At 44.5% G+C, this 24,501-nt stretch overlaps 1 pseudogene; it reads right to left on the reverse strand.

Annotated features, from left to right (window-relative positions):
- The window catches only part of LOC132404123 (uncharacterized protein K02A2.6-like), a 74,980-nt pseudogene extending 51,495 nt beyond the window's left edge, over positions 1–23,485 (reverse strand).
- Between the last annotated feature and the right edge of the window lie 1,016 nt (positions 23,486–24,501).

The following is a 24,501-nucleotide window of genomic DNA, read 5'->3' on the forward strand; positions in this document are numbered from 1 at the left end:
ATTACTGATGTTGATAAGGGAAAGCATTTACTAGAATACTAAGTATAACTTGGATGTCTTGAGAGATGATTGTGGACTTTAGGAAGGTGTAGGCTGACCATTCCTCACTGCACATAAACAGCACCTCCATGGAGAGAGATAGGATCACCAAGTTTATGGTAGTGATCATAATGGACGATCTGACTTGGTCCCTCAACAAACCTCTTTAGCCAAGAGAGTACACCAGTGATTCCACTTCCTGAGGACTTTGAGGTGGGCAAGGCTCTGCCCACCCTCCCCTCCTCCCCCATTCTAACCAGTTTTTCCAGAAGCACCATTGAGAGTGTCCTGACCAGCTGCTTCACCATCTGACCTTTCGCTGAAAGGCGTGTCCTCTGTCACTCAGATGGTGTGGCGAGTACTCTTGGATCAACCCACATCAAACTCATCAGTAGAAAAGACATCTTTGAACTTTATAGTCGACAATTTGGACTGAGTTCCTTCATCCGTCCTGATGAACTGTCTTGGCCCAAAATGTCGACTGTACTTTTTTTCCACAGATACTGCCTGACCTGCTGAGTTCCTCCAGCATTTTGTGTGTGTTGATTGTGTCTCTCTTGATTTTCTCAAGGGAAAACTAGACATTACAGTCACTGGAAAGAGACGTACCTTCAGCATTGTAGGCCTGAGGGTGATCTTTCTCTCTGAGGTGCTCCTGACAATCACTGTCATCCTGTTTATGTGCACAGATGATGGTATCTGTGCTTCAGACCTCACCAGCACACCAGCAAGTAAGTGTGACTCTTCTTTGTGATCTTCCGGAGCATCCACCAGGAGATCCTCGACATCAGGTGTTTCAAGGAATTTGGGAATTCCTGCTACTCTAGCTACCTCCCCAGGCTGTAACACAGCGGACTGGGGCTCGGTGTACCACACAGTTCCTTGTTTCTGCTCATCACTCTGCCTAGGATGACCTTGCACCTTCTCAAAAACAGCTCTGAACATCAGGTGAATGGACAAGGTTCTCAGAAAATTCTCTCCAGTTTTCTCCCTCCAGGCTCTGCACTAGCCTTCTCAAAATGAGAGTATTTGTTCTCACAAGAATGGAAGCTTCACTCTTCTCAACAGAGTTCAGACATACCAACACTCTTCTATCAAAGGATTCAGCTACTCCAGTGTCTGCTTCCGAAAACTCCAACTTCAACCACAAATAATCATCCTATGGGTAATCATCAGTACTAAGGCCCCAAATCTCTAGGGCACTGACGGCATCAATGGTAAATGCATCAAATATTGGTTGGACAGCAAAGTAATCTGAGAAACCTGATCAACTGATTGGAAGTTAAAGAATCTGTTCTTATAGTGTGTGCCTTTTAATGGGACAGGCCTTTAACAAATGAGGGAGGGGGAAGAGACTTACGGAGACTAATAGCAGCCATGTTGCATGACTGCATGCCGTTTGTCACTTGATCCTTCCTTATTTGATTTATCTCAGCTAGTTGGATGCCCTTTATGGAGCAAGCAATGCTCTTACTCCTGGAATATGCGCCTGGACCTCGCCATAAGCTCCATTGGGCTGTTTACCTTGCCAAAAATGCTTTTTAATGCTTTCATGTAGTCCGCAGTCAAGGCAAATGGGTTCTTTGTCTTTAAGGACCTCACCATGTCAACAGCCGGGTCTTTTAGACACTCTACCAGTTGCTGTCTTTTCATATTGTTTGAGCACTGCAACTCATCCAGTAACTGAGATGTCTGCTCTGCTCTAGTTTCATGTTCCTCCTCCCACTCAGGGGTAGGCTTAACGCCTGAGAATATCCTCAGCCTACGATAACTTTGACCCACTTTGGCATTTACCTACCCAGAGGTAGTTGCCAAAACCAACTCAGACTTGCTGAGGGGCCCATTAGATCCTTCATATCAGATAATTCATTCCCCTCATTCCACAGAAACGATAGCAACTTCTCATTAAAGTCTCCACCCTCAGCTATGAGCAACTTGTCTTCAAAATCTTTGTCCTCAGCTACAATCCCCTCTTCTCTAAAGTAAGGACAGCCCATGGCCCCGCCACTCCGGGTGCCCCAGTCATACCAGACAGCTCCACTCCAGTCACGCTGCCACTAGTCTGAACTAAAACCAGATATTTGCACGTTGTTTGGTCAAACCAGCATTCATTAAGTGTAACTGCCTAATACTGGAACTGAACTTAAAATTATAATCAGCAAATCACCTGGGCTGCAGATATCCATCCAGCTCAGAAAACAAGCATTAGTCGTGGGTAATCTGTGAATCGCACCAAAATTTAATCCCTGCGGCGTCCATAATCAAGTATCTTAATCACTTTCCTGGATACTGGTTTAAACACAGGCTTAAACACACAAACCACTTCATCAATTCTTACAGCAAATACACAGTACTCAGTGAATCAGATCCTGGATGATAGCCCCCACAATGTAACCCCTTCTCTAGAAGCCACTCGTGAACAGCCACAGGACTCAGCAGTGAGAAAACCACCTTTCTCGAACTCCATACATCTAAGTTCGATATGACTTGGGTCCAGCCAAACCAGGAAATGGGATGATTTGATCACCCGAACCCCAATCTAAGTGAATACTGTTTAAGTATTGCCCACGTGCAATTATCCATCAGCAGGAAATAACAGTTATAAAGATTCAAGATTCAAAAACTTTATTGTCATTCCAACCATACATCGGCTCTGCGGGGCAGAATGAGACAGCGTTTCCCAGGGGCAAGTGCAATCATAACATAACAAACGCAACAATAAATAGTAAACACAAAAATAAATAGTAAAACACAACAGCCACACGTCGGTTAAAATCAAGTTATAAGTGTCCAGTGCAAGTTGAAAGTGTCCAAAGCAGAGTCAGGTAGAGCAGTTATTTATCAGTCTGACTGCCTGTGGGAGGAAGCTGTTTAGTAGCCTTGTGGTTTTTGTTTTGATGCTACTATAACGTTTGCCTGATGGCAGAAGAACACACAGTTTATGGAGAGGGTGAGAGGGATCTGAGGGGTCTCAAAGAAGGTATATTTACAAATAACAGCTTAATCAAACGTTATCGTAGGAAGAAAGAGAAAAAAAAGAGTAAGTAAAAGGATCCATATTCATTGAACAGTCAAATGTGCACATGATTAGAGCTCAGATCTTCCAGAACCTGGGTGTGTCTCCCACTCATGGCACCAACTCCTACTTACTGATCACTGGTAGAACTTCACATCTTGGACATCATCGAATCACATATTCCAGTTGGGTTGGCTGGTTCTTTTGACCACCTTCTCCCTTCATCTTCTACTGAAAAAGACCGCAAGCCCCACCAGTGTCCGTCACAAAACCTCTTCGCCCAGCTTTCTCTAGAACCTTCTCCCAATTCCACCTTCCTGTTTGGCCGGCTCAACATTCCTAAAGTGAACATCACAACCCCTTATCTTTAACTGAAACCAAATCACCAACAGCAGAACACACTGTGTCTACAGAAAACTGTTAAATGAACATATCCTAGAGCATTAGCAGTAAAAATCTTAACCAGGGTGTTAAATGTGTTATATGTATGTTGCTGCGCACCTTGGTCTGGAGCAACTTGGTTTAATTTGGTGGCATACATGTGTACGGTTGAATGACAATAAACTGAACTTGAACTACAAAATGTTTCTTCAAAGTAGCACGAGTAATATTAGTAAATTAGTAAGACTAATAGGCACTGGAGAAGTTTTTTCCCTACTGCGGTCACTTTGCTGAACAGTTAACTGCCGGTTAACTGTCGGCTAACTATTACTTGTACTGGATTGCACTACTTGTATGTATAATCTATATTTTCATTTATATTTATCATTATTACTGTTATGAGCAGAGAGACAACATCTGCCGGAAGTAAATTCCTTGTATGTGTACAGGTACTTGGCGATTAAAGTCTGATTCTGATTCTGATTCTGAGAGGAGCCATTTGAGAGACATCAGTTCAACATCTAACTATACAGTAGATATATATTGTGGCACAGCACTGTAGTGTAGTGGTTAGCACAACACTTTACAATACAGGCAGCCCAGGGTCATTTCCAACTGATGCCTGGTACCTTGTTTCCATATACACATGGGTTTCCTCCGGGTGCTCTAGTTTCCTCCCACAGTCTAAAAACATATCAGTTGGTAGGTTAATTGTCCTGTGATTATGCTAGGGTAAAAAAGATGAGATGCTGGGTGGTGTGGCTCGAAAGGTCAGATTTCCAAACTGTATCTCAATAAATAAAATAAATAAGTATCTAACATAAAGACAGCACACCTGGTACTATAACTTCACATAGATTTTTGAACAGAGGGATGATTTGAGGTAAGTGTACTTCCTGTGAGCTGTAAGAAGGACAGAGAAGACTATCTGCAGCTTGCTTTAGCAGTAAACACCATATAGTGATAACATTGAAACTGTTGTTGATCTTGTTAAGAAAACATCTACTATGAAAATTGCTGTCAAATTATATAGATAGAAAAAGTGATAAATGAGACTAAACAGATGGTCATTGATACCAGAGCACAGTAAACATTGTCAGTAGCAGTCTAATTTCCCTAATTCATTGGGAAGTCACTAGTTTGTTATCACTTGTTTCCATAATTGAATGTAACATTGCTTCTTCTAGTTAAACTTTCTGTAAAGTCGTAACAGCTGTGCAATTGAATTCAAATCAGATTTATTATCACTGACATATGACATGAAATTTGTTGTTTTGTGGCACCAGCACAATGCAAAGACATAAACTTCTCTAACTAAAAATAAATATGCTGTGCAATAAAAGGAACAATGCGGTAGTGTGCATGGGTTCATCATCCAATCAGAAATTTGAAGGTGGTGAGGAAGAAGTTGCTCTAAAATTGTTAAGTATGGGTTTTGAAGCTCCTGTACCACCTTGCTGAAGAGGGCACGTCCTGGATGGTGAGGTTCCTTGAGGCACCAACTCAAAGACGGGGATGACTGGGCCTACGATGGAACTGAGTGCATCTGCAACTCTCTGCAGTACCCTGCGACCCTGTGCATTGGAGGCTTCAGACCAGGCTGCAATACAACCTGTGAGAATACGTTCCACGGTGTATCTATAGAAATTTATAAGATACTTTTGTACAAACTAAATCTCTTAAACGCCTAACAAGGTGCAGTATGTATTCTTTGAGGTTGCAACAATATTTTTATTTATTTCTTTTTGATTTATCCATCCAAAGTGTCTCTGCAATACCATGTTTCTACTTGCCATTTCTGCTGAAATAATTATTGTGTTCTTGCCTCCATGGCACTGCCTCTTCATTCTAAGCTTACTCAACAATAATAAAGAATCTCCCTTTAAATATTCTTTTAATTATATTTCTTAGACCAAGCCTTGCGCTCTTCTCCATTGTGACCTACCTATCACCTCCTTCTGGTTCCCAACCTCCTTCTCTTTATTTCATGGTCCACTGTCCTCCTATAAGATTCTTTCTTCTTCAGCCCTTTACCTCTTCCACCTATCACCTCCCAGTTTCTCACAAGATGCTCCCTCTCCCACCCAATTACCTTCCTCCCACTTGCTCTCACCTATCACCTACCAGCTGGTACTCCTCTCCTCTCCCCACCTTCTGATTCTGGCTTCTTTCCCTTTCCTTCCCAGTGCTGATGAAGGGTCTTGGCCTGAAACGTTCGCTGTTTATTCCTCTCCATAGATGCTTCCTGACCTGCTGAGTTCCTCCAGCATTCTGTGTGTGTTTCTTTTCTCCCACACTCATCATACTTCAGAATTTCCATATACTTTCATGTTATAAATGTACAATTCACCACATTCCTGTTGCGTCTGTACACAACTACAAATCAATTAAGTAAAAGCACACACGGAGGAGACGGCTTTAGCTGGTGTATTCACATTGCAATGTGAGTGAGAGAGAGTACAACATCCATGGGTAGAGAGCAGTGTATACATTGGCAACAGATCAATATATAATGCTCCGGGGGGAGGGGGGGGGGCTGTAAAAGAAATAGATCCATACATTACACTTCCTCCCTCTTTAGAATAATGAACCATAAAACTACATATGTACAAAACATTCAATTTCTCTTGCATAAACCCATATTCCAAATAAACATGCTTTCACAATAACAGTCCATAACAGCTTCATAGTTCTACAAGTTCAGTCTTTTGGGTGACACTTTGTTTCTTTCAGGATAGAACCTCTGGACCCGTGGAGTGGGATTAGGATTGACGGGTCTCTCGTCAACGATAATGTTCTCAGTTTCTGGTGTCACGTTGTTGTCAGTGACATGATTGTCACTGGGAGTTAAGTCTGGTAATTGTAATGCATCTTGCCTTGTTGGATACAATAGACTCAAGTGTGTCCTTTGGTAGAGCATCCAATATCTGGTCCACTTGATGACTCCATTCTAATCTCCGACATCCGCCATGCACCTCAGTGGTCCAGTCCTTGTAGCTATCCTACTGGATGTCCACTTGTCTTCTCAGTAATCACACACTAGTACTTCCTGTCCAAGCTCCTTGCTGCTTCACTTGACAACTGGCTGAACTGATTATTCTGCACTTGCCTCCATGGATTTTGTTTCAGGAGGTCTACGTAAGATCACAGATTCCTGTTCATTAACAGCATTGCAGGTGTTTCATTTGTCGTTGTATGAACAGAATTCTGATACAAAAAAAAGGAAGTTGTCCACCTTGTGCTGTAGAGAAATGTCCTCCTTGTCTATTGCTTTAATGGACTTCTTGAAGGTTTGGATAAATGCTGCAGCTAACCCACTCATTGCTGGGTCTTGAGGAGCTGACTTGAAATGTCTGATGCCATTTTTCGTCATGAACAGTTGGAAATCTTCTGACTTGTATTGTGGACCATTGTCACTCACAATTTGTTCAGGTAAATCATTTCTGATGAAGCTAATCCTCAAAGCAGAGATTTGTTTGGCTTCATTGGTATAACCTCTGGCTACTTTGTATGAGCATCAGCAGCAGTCAAAAACATGAAATCCATGAGTGTCCCGGAAAAGTCAATAAGTACTCTTTGCTATGGTGAAGAGGCCAGTCCCATGGGTGTAATGGAACCTGTTAGGGTGTATTTTGAGTTTTTTGATATCCCAAACAAGTTTTGGCCAAGTCTTCTATCTATTTATCTATTGCCTTCTTAAACACCTCCTGATTAGTATTAAGCAGCCATGCTAGTTTCTGGTTAGTGCCACCAGTTGGGCTGCAGTTGCCTATTGATGCCACACTGAAAGCTTTGATCGAGTGCCAGTCTAGCCAGATTCTTCTCAATCAATCAACCAATATCTGACTGCTGTGTTTCGCCTCCATATGTCACATTCACCTTCGGTTTGGCTTTGGGAGGGACTTTTTTGTCTGTGTAGGTCTTTAGCATCACTGAGGTCTTTTCTAATGGTATCTCAGAAAATACGCAGTTGTAGTCAGCCTCTGGAATTGTGGGCAAAGCTGACCCAGTATCCAGCTCCATTTTCAGTTTTACAGCAGACTCCTCTGTTGTGATTAGATGATTTTCTGATTTGCTTCAGTTATACTATGCAGTCCTAGGCATGACAGTTCACCTTTGTCAGACTCTGTGTTGTCTGATTCTGTTTTACATTTGGTAACTTTGCTCATTGACTTGTTTTGTGTTTGAGACTTTTCACTTGATTCTGCTTTTTGTCTGCCTTGCTCTGAACTGCTGCTGCTAAGTTAACAAATTTCACGTCACATGCCGGTGATAAGAAACCTGTTTCTGATTCTGATATTTTGTTGAACATCTTGCTTACTGGCTTTTCAGGGGATACTGAGTTGTGTAAGAGGCTGTATGTCCTTGCACCCATTAAACTAAGAAGTGCAGGGGCTTTCTTTTGCTCCTCTATGTTGTTCGCATTACAGTACAGTTCAACCATCTTGAAATATGACTCCCAGCTTTCATTAGCATTATCAACGTTGTCAACTTTTCCAACAGAAGCCATCTGCATGTTATTTTCACTTTAAGTTCAGAAAGTCTTTCCGTTACTACGCGCTGTACTTATGCATTGGTGTCTGTGACAATCTTCCCGTGTTGCTTAACTCTTGCAGTTTTGTCCTATAACTATCAGTGCAGCTAGTGACATTTTCTGGCATGCAGGTTTGTAGTTGTCACCAATTTGTTGTGTCTGTGCACAACTACATGTCAGTGATGCATCATCAATAACTCACTCTGAGACGTGAAGGCGAGATATCGGCTTTTATTGACTGGAAGAAGGAACAATTAGTGAGTGACCACCATACTACATCCTGGAGACTGAGAGGCCGGGCTCAGGCCTCAATCGCCTTTATACAGGGATCTGTGGGAGGAGCCACAGGAGCAGTCAGCAGGGGGCGTGTCCAGACAGGTATATATAGTTCACCACAGTCAGTAAATAAAAGCATTAATGTGGGAGATGCCTTTAATTGATGTAATCACATTGCAGCGAGAGAGGGAGAGGGAGGACAATGTGTATGCACAGATAACAGCACATGCACAGACAACAGATCAGACATAGTGCTGGGAGGGATGTGGGGGTGGTCATTGTTCGAGAAGAAATAGATCCATGCATTGCAATTTCTAATTGGGGCACTTCAATTCTCCTCCTTCAAAATTACACCATTTTAATTTATATTAAAATAAAGCTTCCGCAAGCCTTTTCTCCACTCTTCAACGCTTGAAATCAGTTTCCTGACGCTGTCTCCAGTATGTCTGTGTGACCAGGAATAGAAATTGCAGATTATGTGTGGTTTGCACTGTTATATCTTCCAGCAGTTGTCCTCAAAAGAGGTCAAAAGAATCCATCTGCTAATGAGACTCTATCTGCCTCGTTTTCAAGAACTCTCTATCTCATGCTCTTGATATTTATTTCTTATTTATTGATTACTTTTATTTTGCTTTGTTTTCTTTTTGGATTTGCAGTTTGTTGTTTTTCTTTGCATACTCTTCATTTGCTTGTCTTTTTATGTGTGATCTTTCATTGATTCTATTGAGTTTCTTTGCATTTACTGTTAATGCCCAAAAGAAATTTATCTCAGGTTAGTATTGTAGCGGTGTGCTCCATGCAGCGCTAAAATTACGACACGGAGTCGGTAACTGCAGTCGAAGGAAAAAACTTTATTCGAAATCCTCAGCCTCACTTTTAAGCCTCCCTCAACCTGCCCCCCGTGGCGCAGAGGCTCCAAAGCTCTGTGCTCACAAACCCCCGCAGGCTATCTAATTGTGAGCCGGTTCGGATGTGCCAGGAAATGGGTCGCCACATAACCCCCCCCCCCCAGAACCGGCGATACACCCCCCAATGTCCACAGTCTGGGCTGGAACCTGCTTGGGAGGTCGGCCTCTGCGCCGAGGTGCCAGAAACTCGGCCGGTTGCGCCAGGTCCACATGGGCCGGTTTGAGGCGGTTCAGCGTGAAAACCTCCTCTTTCCCCCCAACGTCCAGCACGAACGTGGACCCGTTGTTCCGGAGCACCATAAACGGCCCTTCGTATGGCCGCTGCAGCGGTGGCCGATGCCCACCCCTTCGTACAAACACAAACTTACAGTTCTGCAGGTCTTTGGGTATGCAGGTTGGGTTCCGCCCGTGCTGTGAAGTGGGTATGGGGGCCAGGTTACCGAGCTTCTTGCGTAGTCTGCCCAGGACTGCTGCAGGATCTTCCTCTTGCCCCCGTGGGGCTGGTAGGAACTCCCCGGGGACGACCAAGGGCGCGCCGTATACCAACTCGGCCGACGAGGCGTGCAGGTCGTCCTTGGGCGCTGTGCGGATGCCGAGTAGGACCCAGGGAAGCTCGTCCACCCAGTTGGCTCCTCGCAGGCGGGCCATGAGGGCCGACTTCAGGTGACAGTGGAAACGCTCCACTAGCCCGTTCGACTATGGGTGGTAGGCAGTTGTGTGGTGCAGCTGAGTCCCCAAAAGGCTGGCCATAGCTGACCACAGACTGGAGGTGAACTGGGCGCCTCTGTCGGAGGTAATGTGGGCCGGTACACCAAAGCGAGATATCCAGGTGGTGATCAGGGCTCGGGCGAAAGATTCAGAGGTGTCGGTGAGCGGGACCGCCTCTGGCCATCTTGTGAACCGGTCCACGATAGACAGGAGGTGCCGCGCTCCAGGGGGCCCACGATATCCACACGAATGTGGTCGAAACGCCGGTGGGCGGGATGGAATTGCTGCGGTGGGGCTTTGGTGTGCTGCTGCACCTTGGCCGTCTGGCAGTGCATGCACATTTTGGCCCATTCACTGACCTGTTTGCGAAGTCCGTGCCAAACGAACCTGCTGGAAACCATCCGGACAGTCGTCTGGATGGAGGGATGCGCCAAGTTATGAATGGAGTCGAAAACACTGCGCTGCCAGGCTGTCGGGACGACGGGACGGGGCTGGCCGGTGGCGATGTCACAGAGTAGGGTCCTCTCACCCGGGCCCACAGGGAGGTCCTGGAGCTGCAAACCGGAGACTGCGGTTCTATAACTCAGAATCTCCTCATCCACCTGCTGTGCCTCTGCCAGTGCCTCAAAGTCTACCCCTTGGGAAAGGGCATGAACGGTAGGGCAAGAGAGCGCATCCGCCACGACATTGTCCTTACCCGAGACGTGCCGGACGTCCGTCATATATTCAGAGACGTAGGACAGGTGGCGTTGCTGGCGGGACGACCAGGGGTCAGACGCTTTCGTAAACGCAAAGGTAAGCGGTTTGTGGTCCGTGAACGCGGAAGTACCTGAAATGCCGGATTGCCAGGTAGAGCGCCAACAGTTCCCGATCGAAAGCACTGTACTTGAGCTCGGGTGGCCGCAGGTGTTTGCTGAAAAACACCAGGGGTTGCCAGCGACCTGCGATGAGTTGCTCCAGCACCCCACCGACTGCCGTGTTAGATGCGTCCACTGTGAGGGCGGTAGGGGCATCCATTCTGGGATGTACTAGCATTGCGGCGTTCGCCAAAGCTTCCTTCGTTTGAATGAAAGCGGCGGTGGACTCCTCATCCCAGGTAATGTCCTTGCTCGGACCCGACATCAGGGCGAACAGGGGGCGCATGATCCGGGCAGCTGAAGGGAGGAAACGGTGGTAGAAATTGACTATAGCTACGAATTCCTGAAGGCCTCTGATCTTGGTGGGTCGGGGGAAGTGGTGGACCGCATCTACCTTAGCGGGCAGAGGGGTTGCCCCGTCTTTAGTAATCCTGTGGGCCAGGAAGTCAATGGTATCGAGTCCGAACTGGCATTTGGCGGGGTTGATTGTAAGACCGTACTCACTCAGTCGGGCGCAGAGTTGACGGAGGTGGGACAGATGCTCCTGACGACTGCTGCTGGCTATGAGGATGTCATCCAAATAGATGAACGCGAAGTCCAGGTCCCGTCCCACCGCGTCCATCAACCGCTGGAACGTCTGTGCGGCATTATTCAGACCGAACGGCTTGCGGAGAAACTCGAAAAGGCCAAATGGGGTGATGAGAGCCGTTTTGGGGACATCGTCAGGATGCATCGGGATTTGATGGTACCCTCGGACGAGGTCTACCTTGGAGAAGATCCGTGCGCCGTGCAGGTTTGCTACAAAGTCCTGAATGTGCGGCACAGGGAGGCGGTCCAGTGTGGTAGCCTCGTTCAGCCTGCAGTAGTCGTCGCACGGTCTCCAGCCTCCCGTCTCTTTGGGCACCATGTGCAGGGGGGAGGCCCATGGGCTGTCGGACCGCCGGATGATCCCCAATTCCTCCATCCTCTGGAACTCCTCCTTCGCCAGTTGGAGCTTGTCCGGGGGAAGTTGCCGAGCGCGGGCGTGGAGGGGTGGTCCCTGGGTCGCGATGTGGTGCTGTACGCCATGTCGGGGCATGGCCGCTGTGAACTGCGGTGCCAGAACCGATGGGAAATCCACCAGGACCCTGGTGAAGTCGTTGTCGGACAGCGTGATGGAGCCAAGGTGAGGGGCTGGCAACTGGGCTTCTCCCAGGGAGAACGTCTGAAAGGTCTCGGCGTGTACCAGTCTCTTCCTGGGCAGGTCGACCAGTAGGCTGTGAGCCCGCAAAAAATCCGCACCCAGAAGCAGTTGGGCTACAGTGGCCAGTGTAAAGTCCCACGTGAACTGGCTGGAGCCGAACTGTAGCTGTACCTGACGGGTGCCATAGGTCCTTACTGTGCTGCCGTTCACGGCCCTCAGGGGGGGCCCCGGTGCCCTGCTGCGGGTGTCATAACTCGTCGGAGGTAAAACGCTGATCTCGGCACCAGTGTCGACCAAAAACCTGCGTCCCGACCTTCTGTCCCACATATACAGGAGGCTATCCCGATGGCCAGCCGCCGTAGCCATCAGCGGCGGCTGGTCCTGGCGTTTCCCGGGAACTTGCAGGGCAGGCGACAACGGCGGGCTTCTGCGCCCCACCGCTGGTGGTAGAAGCACCAGTGTTCATTGGGCTGGGGGTTGGCGGGCTCTGCGGCCGGGCCTGGACTGGTTTGCTGCTGGGAGCGTAGCTGGGAGATCTGTGCGATGGACGTCCCGCTCACCTTTTTGGTGTTCCACAGCAAGTCCGCCCGGGCTGCCACCTTCCGGGGGTCACTGAAATCCGCATTGGACTGCAGCAGGCGTATGTCCTCGGGCAGCTGCTCCAGGAATGCCTGCTCAAACATGAGGCAGGGTGTGCGTCCGTCGGCCAGAGACAACATCTCATTCATTAAAGCCGAAGGAGGTCTGTCGCCCAAGCCATCCAGGTGCAGTAAACGGGCAGCCCGCTCGTGCCGTGAGAGTATGAAAGTCCTGAGGAGCAGGGCTTTGAATTCCGTGTACTTGCCGTCTGCCGGGGGCGACTGTACGAACTCCGCGACCTGGGCCGCTGTGTCCTGGTCGAGGGAACTCACCACGTAGTAGTAGCGGGTGTCTTCTGAGGTGATCTGGCGAACGTGGAATTGGGCTTCGGCTTGCTGGAACCATAGGTTCAGTCGCTGTGTCCAGAAACCCGGCAGTTTCAACGAAACCGCATGAGCAGAGGCGGCATCGGGGTCACCAATTGTAGCGGTGTGCTACATGCAGCGCTAAAATTATGACACGGAGTCGGTAACTGCAGTCGAAGGAAAAAACTTTATTCGAAATCCTCAGTCTCACTTTTAAGCCTCCCTCAACCTGCCCCCCTGGCGCAGAGGCTCCAAAGCTCTGTGCTCGCAAACCCCCGTAGGCTATCTAATTGTGAGCTGGTTCGGATGTGCCAGGAAATGGGTCGCCACAGTATATGGTGACATATGTGTACTTTGACAATAAATTAACTTTGTACTTTGAACTGCAAACAAAGTTAAAAAATATTCAAAGCTGATGAACCTCCAATGCATGGGCTCTCAACCTTATGGACCTCTTCCATTAAACAGATGTCCATAGCTCCAGGCTGGGAATCCCTGCAGTAAGGGTAAAAGTTCCTTGCTTCTGTATTAAATGAGAAAAACTTTATTTTTATTTTAACGGCTTCCTTGTTCTAAATTCTCTACAATGGGAAATGTGATCTCTATTTCGACTTTGTCAAGACCTTCAGGATTTTGTTCCCTTCAATCAAACTTAATCCCAGCCTTCTTAGGGGCACCACAGTAGTGTAATGGTTAGTGCGATGCTATTACCGCTTGGGGTGTCAGAGTTCAGAGTTCAATTCTGTAAGGAGTCTGTACATGCCACCTGTGACTATCTGGGTTTCCTCCCACAGCCCAAAGAAGGATGAGTTAGTAGGTTAATTGGTCATTGTAGATTGTCTTGTGATTTTGCTTGTGTTGAATAGATGGGCTGCTGAGCAGAGTGTTTCATTGTGCCAGAAGGGTCTATTACACACTCTAAATAAATAAGTAAAATGTTGTGGAATAAACCTTCCCTGTCCAACCTTTCTTTATTTATTTAAGAACCCAATCTAGGTGTAATAACTGAAAGCATCCAAAGAGCTTTGAACATATTAATATGCATCTGTAAATGACCAATACTGTACACAGTACATGATGTGCTTGCCAATGACTGATATAACTTAAGCAGAACCTTCCTAATTCTGTATTCGTTACTTCATCCAACAAATAATAACATTCTGTTAGCTTTCCTAAATACTTACTGACTTGAATGCAAATCCTTTGTGAATCATAAACTTAGAGCCCTCATCATCTCAAATAATGCGATCTCCTGCAGGTGCTGAAAATAAAAATAGAAAATACCAGAATTGTTCAACAGATTAAGCAGTAACTGTGGAGAAAAAAACTGATTTTTAATTATCCTATTTTCATTCATGCTATCTAAAAATGGGGAGGCTAGATCCGTCATGGACACTGGCGCCTCCTGCTTCAAAAGACAATCCTTCAAAATGGCAGTATCCATCAGTAATGAACGCCATCTCCCAGGACATGTCCTCTTCTGAACAAGAATCTAGTGATTTCCTGGCATGTATGATGCATAAACTTTTCTTGTTCTCCAGCTGAGTCCAGATGTTAATTTTAACTGACATTTTGATGACAAACTCAGCCACCATCGCCGATGAAGACGGTGGAGTTTGCCATCAAAAAGTCAGTTAAAACTGACACCTGGACTCGGCAGAAAGCCCAAGAAGAGTTTATATCCTCTTCTTATTGCTACCATCAAGGAGGAGGTACAGGAACCTGAAGACACACACTCAATGTTTCAGGAACGGCTTCCCTTCTGCCTTCAGGTTTCTGAACGATCAATGAACTCATGTACACTACCTCACTATTTTTTGCTCACTTTTAACATTAATTATTTAATTTCTTACAATAATAATTTCTTATTATAATTTATAGCTTTTATTATTACATATTGCAATGTTCTACAGCTGCACAACAAAAAATCTCATGACATATCCTAATGATATTAAACCTGATTCTGATTTGTGGCTTTTTCTTCTTCTAACAGTGAAAAGTATGAATCATCCACACAATGATCTATAGAAATGTCAAAAAAAGGAGTTAGCAAAAAGTACTACTTCATGAAACATGAGTATTGGATAGAGATGCCACAGCATATTTGCAAATAAACCGGAGATGGTGTAATCAGGTAATGTTTTACAAGATGTTGTGCCGTAGGCAGCAACATTATAGTAATTGAATTGTTTTTTCACACTTTGAACCTTTCTATAGAATTGTTATTGAAACAGAGAACAATATAAATTACAGATTATTTATTTGAAAATGTATTTCAATGGGATGAAGTGTAATCTGGATCATTTGTAATGGATACTAAGTGCTCATTCCTGCGTGTTTTCTAAAAAGATGTCTTAAATATTTAAAGCTATTTGTGCAAGAGAAACCTTTCTGAAAAGAGAATAGCTTAGCACAAAATGGTTATGTGGTGCAGGATGACAAATCATGGTGCTGAGTCTCTTGCCATTGGCACTATAAGCAAAGAAGTCAATGTAATCTACAACAACTAATTCTTTAAAAGGGGAGAGATTCTTGTTATATGCATGAAACAGACTTACTGAAGCATTATCCAGGGCCAAGTGTTCTTATTTTAAATTTCATCACCATTCCTACTCATCTATTGCTTGAATATTACTGATTCCCCCTGCTGATTGCTGACTCTTCATCTCATGCCCTCAATATTTATTGCTTATTTATTTATTATTATTATTTCTTCTTTTTGTATTTGCACAATTTGTTATCTTCTGCCCTCTGGTTGAACGTCCAAGTTAGGCAGTCTTTCATTGACTCTGTTGTGGTTATTATTCTATAGGATTGCTGACTATGCCCACAAGGAAATAAACGTCAGGGTTGAATATGGTGACATATACAGTATGTGCTTTGATAATAGATAGGTAGATAGATAGATAGATACATTATAGATCACAAAGGAAATTACAGTATCGCAGTAGCATTACAAGTGTACAGATATAAATTTTGGAAGAAAAATAGAAAAATAAGATACCACAAACAGGAGGGGGATCATCACTTCCCTTGCTATAGGTTGACTCATGACAGAGCCTAATGGCGAGTGTAAGAATGACCTCGCATAGAGCTCTTTGGAGCAGTGCAGTTGTCTTAGTTTATTACTAAAAGTGCTCCTCTGCTCAGGCAAGGTGGTATGCAGAGGATGTGAAACATTGTCCAGAATGGCCAGGGTTTTCCATAGGGTCCTTTGTTCTACCACAGCCTCCAGTGTGACTCCTTTAACAGAGCCAGCCATCCTAATCAGTTTATTGAGCCTGTTGGCTGTACCCGTGCTGATGCACACCACCTCATAGAAGATTATAGACTGACAGAGCATGTGAATGAGAGGCCTGCATACCCTAAAGGACCTCAGTCTCCCCAGGAAGTAGAGGCCACTTTGCCCCTTCTTGTCCACAGCATCTGTGTTGGTGCTCCAGTCAAGTCTGTCATCTGGGTGCACCCACCACAAGTGCTTGTAGGTCCTCACCGCATCCACATCCCCACCATCAATAGTAATCAGGAGCAATGCAGGCTTAGTCTTCCTAAAGTTCATCACCATCTCCTTCGTCTTAGTAACGTTGAGCTACAGATGATTCAACTTAGACTATCACCAGGGCCCTGTATTCAACCTCCTATCCTCCCTTTCTACACCCAGCTATGTTGAGAATTTCTGCAGATGACATGACTCTGTGATCTAACTAAAGTCCCAGGCAGTCATGGTAAACAGGAAGGGAGCCAATACAGTCCCTTGTGGGGCCCCATTGCTGCTTAAGGCCACGTCTGACACACAGCTCTGAAGCCGCACATACTGTGGTCTGCCAGTCAGGTAATCCATTATCCAGGATACAGCCCTGCATTGAACAGAGCTTATCCCCCAGCAATGAGGGCTGTACGGTATTGAAGGCACATGAGAAATCAAAAGGCATGATCCTCACAGTGCTGTCCTGCTTATCCAAATGGGAGTAGACTTTGTTATTCAGGTAGGTGACAGCTTCATTGACTCCAATGTGCCCCTGGTAGGCAAAGTGCAGGAGATCAAGGGCCGATCTGACCAGGGGTCGGAGGTGAGTCAAGTCCAACATCTCTAGGGTCTTCATGATGTGTGAGGTCAGGGCCACTGGATGATAATCATTCAAGGCTTTTGGTTAAGCCTTTTTGGGAACTGGGACAGCACATGACGTTTTCCATACAGTCAGGACCCTTTTCAGGCTGAAACGTAGATTGAAAATGCACTGGAGAATTCCACACAGCTGTTCAGTGCACTGCTTCAGGACCCTGAGGTTCACACCATCCGGTCCCAATGCTTTGCCATGTCTGAATCTCCCCAGAGCCCTTCTCACCTGCTCCGTAGTGAAGGTGAGTTCATGGGCAGTTGATGGAAAGTGGGGACCGGGGGAGTTGAAAGATCGGGCCAATAGCAGTTGGTATGTAGAGGTGTGAATGGAAGGTGCAAGGCAAGGAGGGGATGTAGATAGTCGTAGCCTTTTTTATTCATCCACATGTTGAATTGGAGGGGGGAGGAGAGAGGAGGGGAGGCATTGGTGCAGAGAGAGCTTTGGGTCCGCTGGGCTGGTGTGCTGAAGGGTGTATAAACAGGAGGACAATTGTCAAACCTATTAAATAATTGTTTTAGCTCATTGGCTCATTTGCAGCTACATTCCGAGGCTCTACAGCTAGGTTGATTGAAACCAGTGACGTTCTGCATGCCTCTGCACACCTCCCATGCGCTACTCTGCCCAAGCATGTTTTTCAGCTCTCTCCTGTACTCGTCTTTAGCCACCAAAATCTTCTCCTTTAGCTCCCTCTGCACATATTTCAGTTCCTCCCTGTCTCCTGATCTAAAGGCTCTCTTTTTGTAGTTGAAAAGAGCCTCATATTGTGACTTTCCTTTAAACTAATCATGTACCTTGCTTAAAGAGGCTTGGGAAAGTCTACCTTTCTGACAATATAGTTGATTAACATGCATTTTAAAATGTATTTTAGATTTTATTGATTTATTTGTGTAATATTTTGTTTTATGTGCTCTGTGCGATATATGCATTGTGGCTGCAGAGGAATAATGTTTCGTTTGGCTGTATTTATGAACAGGTTCCTAAGATTGTCATAGCCGAAGGTAGTAGTGGGGATAAGCTCCCACTATCCAAATGGCATGCGTCGCTAACAGCCTCTGACAACCAAGTCCAACTCTTGGGCTTCACGTGTGGCTTAGCTACTAGGCCAAGCGGAACTGTTTCTATTGACAAGTGAAGGGACAAAGGCAGACCACTGTTGACTCAAAAACAGTTGCTTCGGGCAGGTGGGGCTTATCAGCCTTGAACAGCAGCCCACCTAGGAGAAGGAAAACTCTGATTTTTAAACCGCCGCTGCCTTGCAGCCATACCTACCCATGGGAAAGGCTTTGGGAGTAAACCCCAAGGAAAAATCTGGAGCCGGGGGCCCTAAAGCAATTTTCTGTTGTTTACAACTTCAATCTGGCAATCTCAACGATGACACTGGTGCCAAGCCCTTCCCTTGGACTACATCAGTGACTTGGAGAGGGGAACCTGCTGCATGGGCAACAGCTAGTTCTTCTAATCTTCTTGCCCAAGCTTGAGTTCTGGAGAGGACACAATCCACCAGAGGCACAAAACTGTGATCCCCTGGGATTGATGGCTGACTACTGATAGCTGTACAGTCAGATGACAATAAACTTGAACTTGATCTGAATAAAACCTCTGTGGCTCATTGACTGATGAAAAACTTCAGGAGTGCCACCAAGTTCTTTATTATTTTTTTAAAATGTAAGGTGTCGTTGATTATTAGAAATGAATTATGTAAACATATTTACTTAACACTTACATGGGACTGATGAAGTGTCTCGGCCTGAAACGTTGACTGTTTACTATTTTCCATAGATGTTGCCTGGACTGCTGAGCTCCTCCAGCATTGTGTGTGTTGCTTGGATTTCCAGCATCTGCAGGTTTTCTCTTAGTTGTCAATGCATGTTTATTGTTCCAAGGGCCTGAGTAAGAATGAAGGATTGTGGTGTTTTCCATTGAAATTTTCCTGATCCATATCCTTAAGACCATAAGATATAGGAGAAGAATTTGGCCATTTGGCATGTCAGGGCTGCTCCGTGACTTAACTATGGCCATTTCTTTTTTAACTCTGTTCTCCTGCCCTCTCCCTGTAACCCTTAGCCCCCTTACTAATCAATAATGTATCAATCTCCACCTTAAAAACATCCAATGACTTCCCTGTGTGTTAATGAATTCACAACCTCCTGGCAGAAGAACGTCCTCTTCATTTCAGTTGAATGGATCAGCCATTTACTTTGAGGCTGTTCCCTCAGATCCTGGACTCTCCTATTAATGAACACATCTGCTCTATCCGGGCCTTTCAGTGAGATCCACATTTATCCTGCTGAACCCCATCCAGTACACAGCCAGAGCCATCAACCACTGCTAAAATGTTTGGCTTTTCTTTCTTGGACTCTTTCCTGTGAACCTCCTCTGAACCATCTCCAGCACCAGTACATCTCTCCTTAGATACTGGGCCCACAATATTCCAAATACTGTCTGACCAACACCTTATTAATCTTCTGTAATAAGTTAAAAAAGACAAATAGGTGAAAGGAAATTGATGGAATGAGTGCTCCAAGATTAGACTCATGGATTCCATTCTAGAGGGATATGTTTCACATGTGGTTAGATAGATAGGAATTTATAAGGTGATATTTAATTAGTGGCTATATATTCATTAGGAATTTGAGGAGATTTGGTATATCACAAAGACTCCAGCAACTTTCTACAGATACACCGTGACCACGTTGTAACAGCTGCATCACCATCTGGTTTGGAGTGGTCATGGTACACAGCTCCATCATGGGCTTGACCTTCCTCAGCATCAAGGACATCTTCAAATGGAAATGACTCAAAATCCATGATTAAGGACACCAATCGCCCGGGACGTGCCCTTTTCTCATTGCTATCATCAAAGAGGAGGGACAGGAACCTAAAGAGCACACACTCAGTGCTTTAGGGACAACTTCTTCCCCCTCTCCCACATTAGATTTCTGAATGGACATTGACTTTATTACATCACCACACTATAATTTGCTCTCTTTGCGCACTACTTATTTAACTTAATTATATTTACATTATGGTATTTTATCAGTTTGTTAAACTATGTATTGCATTGCTGGCACTACACAACAAATTTCACAACATATCCCAGTGATATTAAAACTGGTTCTGATTCTGAAGTTATTCATGTGGATGGAGCTCTAAGGCTCCAGAGTTTAAGACAAGCAAGATCTGGTCGCTGGCGACTGAGGAATGGTTACAGTAGACTGAGTTGTATACAAGAACTCATCTGAGAACCTGAATGACTACACCAGGGTCATTATAGACTTTATCAAAACAGCTGTGGATGAGCGTGTCCCCATGAAATCATGCAGGTTTTTCCCCGTTTGGATGATCAATGAAATCTGGAACCTGCTGAGAGCTAGATCAGAGGAATTCAAGTCTGGAGATCAAGAATGCTGCAAGAGGTGTAGGTATGATCTCCAGAAAGCCACCTACCGGGTGGTGGAGATTCCAGACTAGTCTGGAATCCTTGAGGGCTGCTCGACAGCTGTGGCAGGGTTTAAGTGACATAACTTCCAACAAAGCTAAATCTTGCAACATAGGGGACACTGGAGCTTTGCTTCCAGATGAGTTCAATGCCTTTTATGCTTGCTTTGACTACCAGAACAGAAGGAGCCACCACATATCCCTATATCTCCCGATGATCCTTTGGCCTCAGTATCTGAAGATGATGTTCGGACTGCCTTGAAGGAAGTGAATCCAAGGAAAGATCCCATCCAGATGGAGTACTTGGCTGAGTACTGAAGATCCATGCTGACCAAATGGCTGGTGTATTCATGGATATCTTCAATGCCTCAGTCTAGCAGTGTATGAAACCAACCTGCTTCAAGCAAGCATCAATTTTACCAGTGCCTAAGGAGAGCATGGTAACCTGTCTAAATGACTATTGCCTAGTGACACTAACATGCCCAGGGATGAAGTGTTTTGTGAAGCTTTTGAAGCATCTCAGCTTCTGCCTGAATGATGAGTAGGACTCACCACAATTTGCAGACTGAAGCAACAGGTACTATTCCATTGTCTCTTCACACAACCCTGGAACATCTGGACAGCAAAGATGCATACATCAGGATGTCCTTTATCAATTAGAGTTTGGCATTTAACACCATCATCCCCTCAAAACTAATCATTAAACTCCAACACCTGGGCCTCAGTACTCCCTTGTGCAATTGGATCCTGGATTTCCTCACTTGTAGACCCCAGTCAGTTCAGATTTGCAAAAACATTTCCTGCACAATCTCCATCAGTCACAGAATGGTGCAAGGATGTTTACTTAGCTCCATGCTCTACTCACTTTACACCTATGACTGTGTAGCTAAGTACAGCTCCAACAGCATGTACAAGTTGGTTGATGACACTGTTGTGGGCTGCATCAAAGCATCAAAGAAAGTGATGAATCAGTAAACAGGTGGAAGATCAAAAACTTGGCTGACTGATGTAATAACAACAACCTGTTATTCGATGTCAATAAGAACTAAGTACTGATTGTAAACTTCAAGAGAGCAAAACCAGAAGTTCATGAGCCAGTAATGATTGAAGGATCAGAGGTGGAGAGGGTCAATAACTTTAAATTCCTGGGTGCCACCGTCTCAGAGGACTTGTCCTGGATCCACCACATAAATACTATTATGAAGGAAGCATGACAAAGCCTCCACCTCTACTTCCTCAGGAGTCTGCTGATGTTCGGGATGTCGTTGAAAACCTTGGCAAACTTCTATAGATGTGTGGTGGAGAGTGCGCCGACTGGCTGCATTATGGCCTGGTATGGGAAAGCCAAAACTTTTGAACAGAAAATCCGATTAAAAAGTAATGGATTTAGCCCAGTACATCACAGGTAAAACCTTCCCAACCACTGAGCACATCTGCATGAAATGTTGCTGTAGAAAAGCAGCACCCATCATCAAAGATCTCATCACTTTGATCATTGCTGCCATCAGGTAGAAGGTACAAGAGCCTCAGGACTCACACCATCAGGTTCAAGAACAGTTACTACCCCTCAACCATCAGGCTTTTGAACAAAAGGGGATAGCTACACTCATTTAAGGACTCTGTTACATTGTTATTTCATGACCATTATTTATTGCTATTTATTTATATCTACATTTGCACAGTTATTTATAGTTTACAGTTACTTTTCTATAGATTTGCCAAGTATGCCTGCAGAATCTCAGGGTTGTATGTGGTGACGTGTATATAGTCTGATAATGAATTTTACTTTGAACTTCGAGATATATGTATTGAAAAGCTCTTTGGAAGGTGTCCTAAATCAGACTCTTTAGAATTGACATGAGAATGTTGTTTTGGTGAGACAATTGGATGCATTTTTATGGTAACAGAGGTGTAATGAAGGAGAATTGCTGGAAATCTATTGATTCAGATCAATGTTAACATTGTTCAAGTTCAAGTTTAATTGTTATTCAACCAATAATGAATACACATGAATAAAGCCAAACAAAACATCGTAACTTCAGGGCCAAGGTGCCAAACACAGTACTAACAGCCATACACAGCACAAGGCACATATAACACATATAAAATAGGAAGCACAGACTGTAAAGGATAGCAGTAAAATACTGTCACACCGGAAAATATAGTCCAAGTCCCTAACTCCATGAGTGTTGCAGCAGTCTGCAGTAGAACACAATACACCTTGTCTTCTGTCGAGCAATCACTGGAGGCCAAACTGCCTCCAGCATTCCAGAGGAGCACCCAAATCCAAGGCCTCCTCTGCTGGCTGCTCCAGGTGACACCATGGCTGAGGCCTACTCCTCACATGATGTTCGTCAATAAATCAATGAAATGTTCTTTGCTATCGAAAACCGAATGATCTCAATGCTCCAGTTGGAGTAATTGCAGACAGATTTTGGATAACATTATATTTTATTGTGATAATATTAGATTGATTTAGAAGGAAAAGGAAAAGAAAACAACTGGATCTAAATGCAGTGAGGAAACAGTCCTGGATCGAATGGCTTAGCAATAATAACAATGCTTTAGCAGGTTGGACTGTATCTATGGATAGAGATTGATTCCCCTGCAGGTTTTATAATTTAATTAATCTTAGTTTAATAATTCCTCAGTTTCCTTTGATCCAGAGAAAGCAGCCTCAGCCTAGAGAGTAATGCTTTAGAACTGTACACCTCTTGTCCTGGCAACATCCCCATAAACACAAGAGATTCTGCAGATGCTGGAAATCCAGAACAACATACAGAAAATGATAAAGGAACTCAACAGTTCGGGTAGCATCTATGGACAGGAATAAGGAGACATTTGGGCTGAAAACCTTCATCATGACTCATAAATCTCTGCTTTCTCTCTAAGCCTATTCTACCTTTTCAGTTGTGCAGTGACCCAAACTAAACAGAACAAATGCTTTACCTTTCAGCTCCCAAATACAACATATCATCTTTCATCTTTTCTGCCAGCCCCAGCACCAATGGAACTCCCACCACCAGCCATATCTTCCCACCACCATCCTTTTTGCTTAAAGCAGGGTCCAGTCTCTTCATGATTCCTTAGACTTTTGTGACACACCTGTCTCCGTCTCCAAGCATTTTCCAAATGGCAAAGGACAATCTTATATCCATGCCAGTATCTTGCCTGTAATACCATGGGTTCATATCTTGTTAAGTAGCCACATATGTCAACTGGCTTCTGAAAATCTAAGCAAACATCCACTGATCCTCATTTGTCTATCCTTAAATAATCTAACAGATCAGCCAGCCATAATTTCCCCTGACTTTGGCCTACTTTATCACGTGCCTCCAAGTATCCCAAAACTTCATCCCCAATAATGGACTCCAACATCTTCTCAACCACTGAATTCAACCTAACTTGCCTATAATTTCCTTTCTTCTGCCTCCCTCACTTCTTAATGTACTCTTGTGAAAGCCAATTTAGTCTCAAACCTGGACTTTAGTCCTTTGAGAACCACTGTAGTTCTTTAATTAGCAAACAATTGAGTCTATATTTTTATTCATTAACACTCTAGATCTATGTATTGCCAGCCAGTCTGAAGTTTATTGACTTTTACTCTTTACCCCTGAGAAGTTGATGGTGATCCACCTTACTGAATCCTGGAGGTCTTTCTAGTAAATGTCTATATTGGGAATTTCTACATTATATAATGATTGGAGCATCCATTGCTGGATGAAGTTTGAACAAAGGAACATTGATTAAAATCATTAGTTTTATTGACTGTGTGAACCTAGAAATATCAATCAAAAGATACCCAGTGATGGAAGTAACCATTGGAGTGACCTTCACCAAGAAAAAAATCATTAAGGAGAAGCTCCAGGCATAAGACTTATTTTTTTTCCTGTAGGAGATAATGTTTGGTTTGGGAAAAGTGTAATTTCTGCCTTCATAAAGGAGTATAAACCTTGATGAGTTGCCATGGCGTCAGCAAGAGGGAAATGTAACAGGTCTGACCATATATTTCCCCAAGGAAGATAACCAGAAGTCTTACAAAGTTGAATCTTGTCCACTCAACATTTCAAACTTACATTTAATATGCTTTACTGTA

Source organism: Hypanus sabinus, chromosome 2 (assembly GCF_030144855.1).
Source record: "Hypanus sabinus isolate sHypSab1 chromosome 2, sHypSab1.hap1, whole genome shotgun sequence".
Classification (NCBI taxonomy): domain Eukaryota; kingdom Metazoa; phylum Chordata; class Chondrichthyes; order Myliobatiformes; family Dasyatidae; genus Hypanus; species Hypanus sabinus.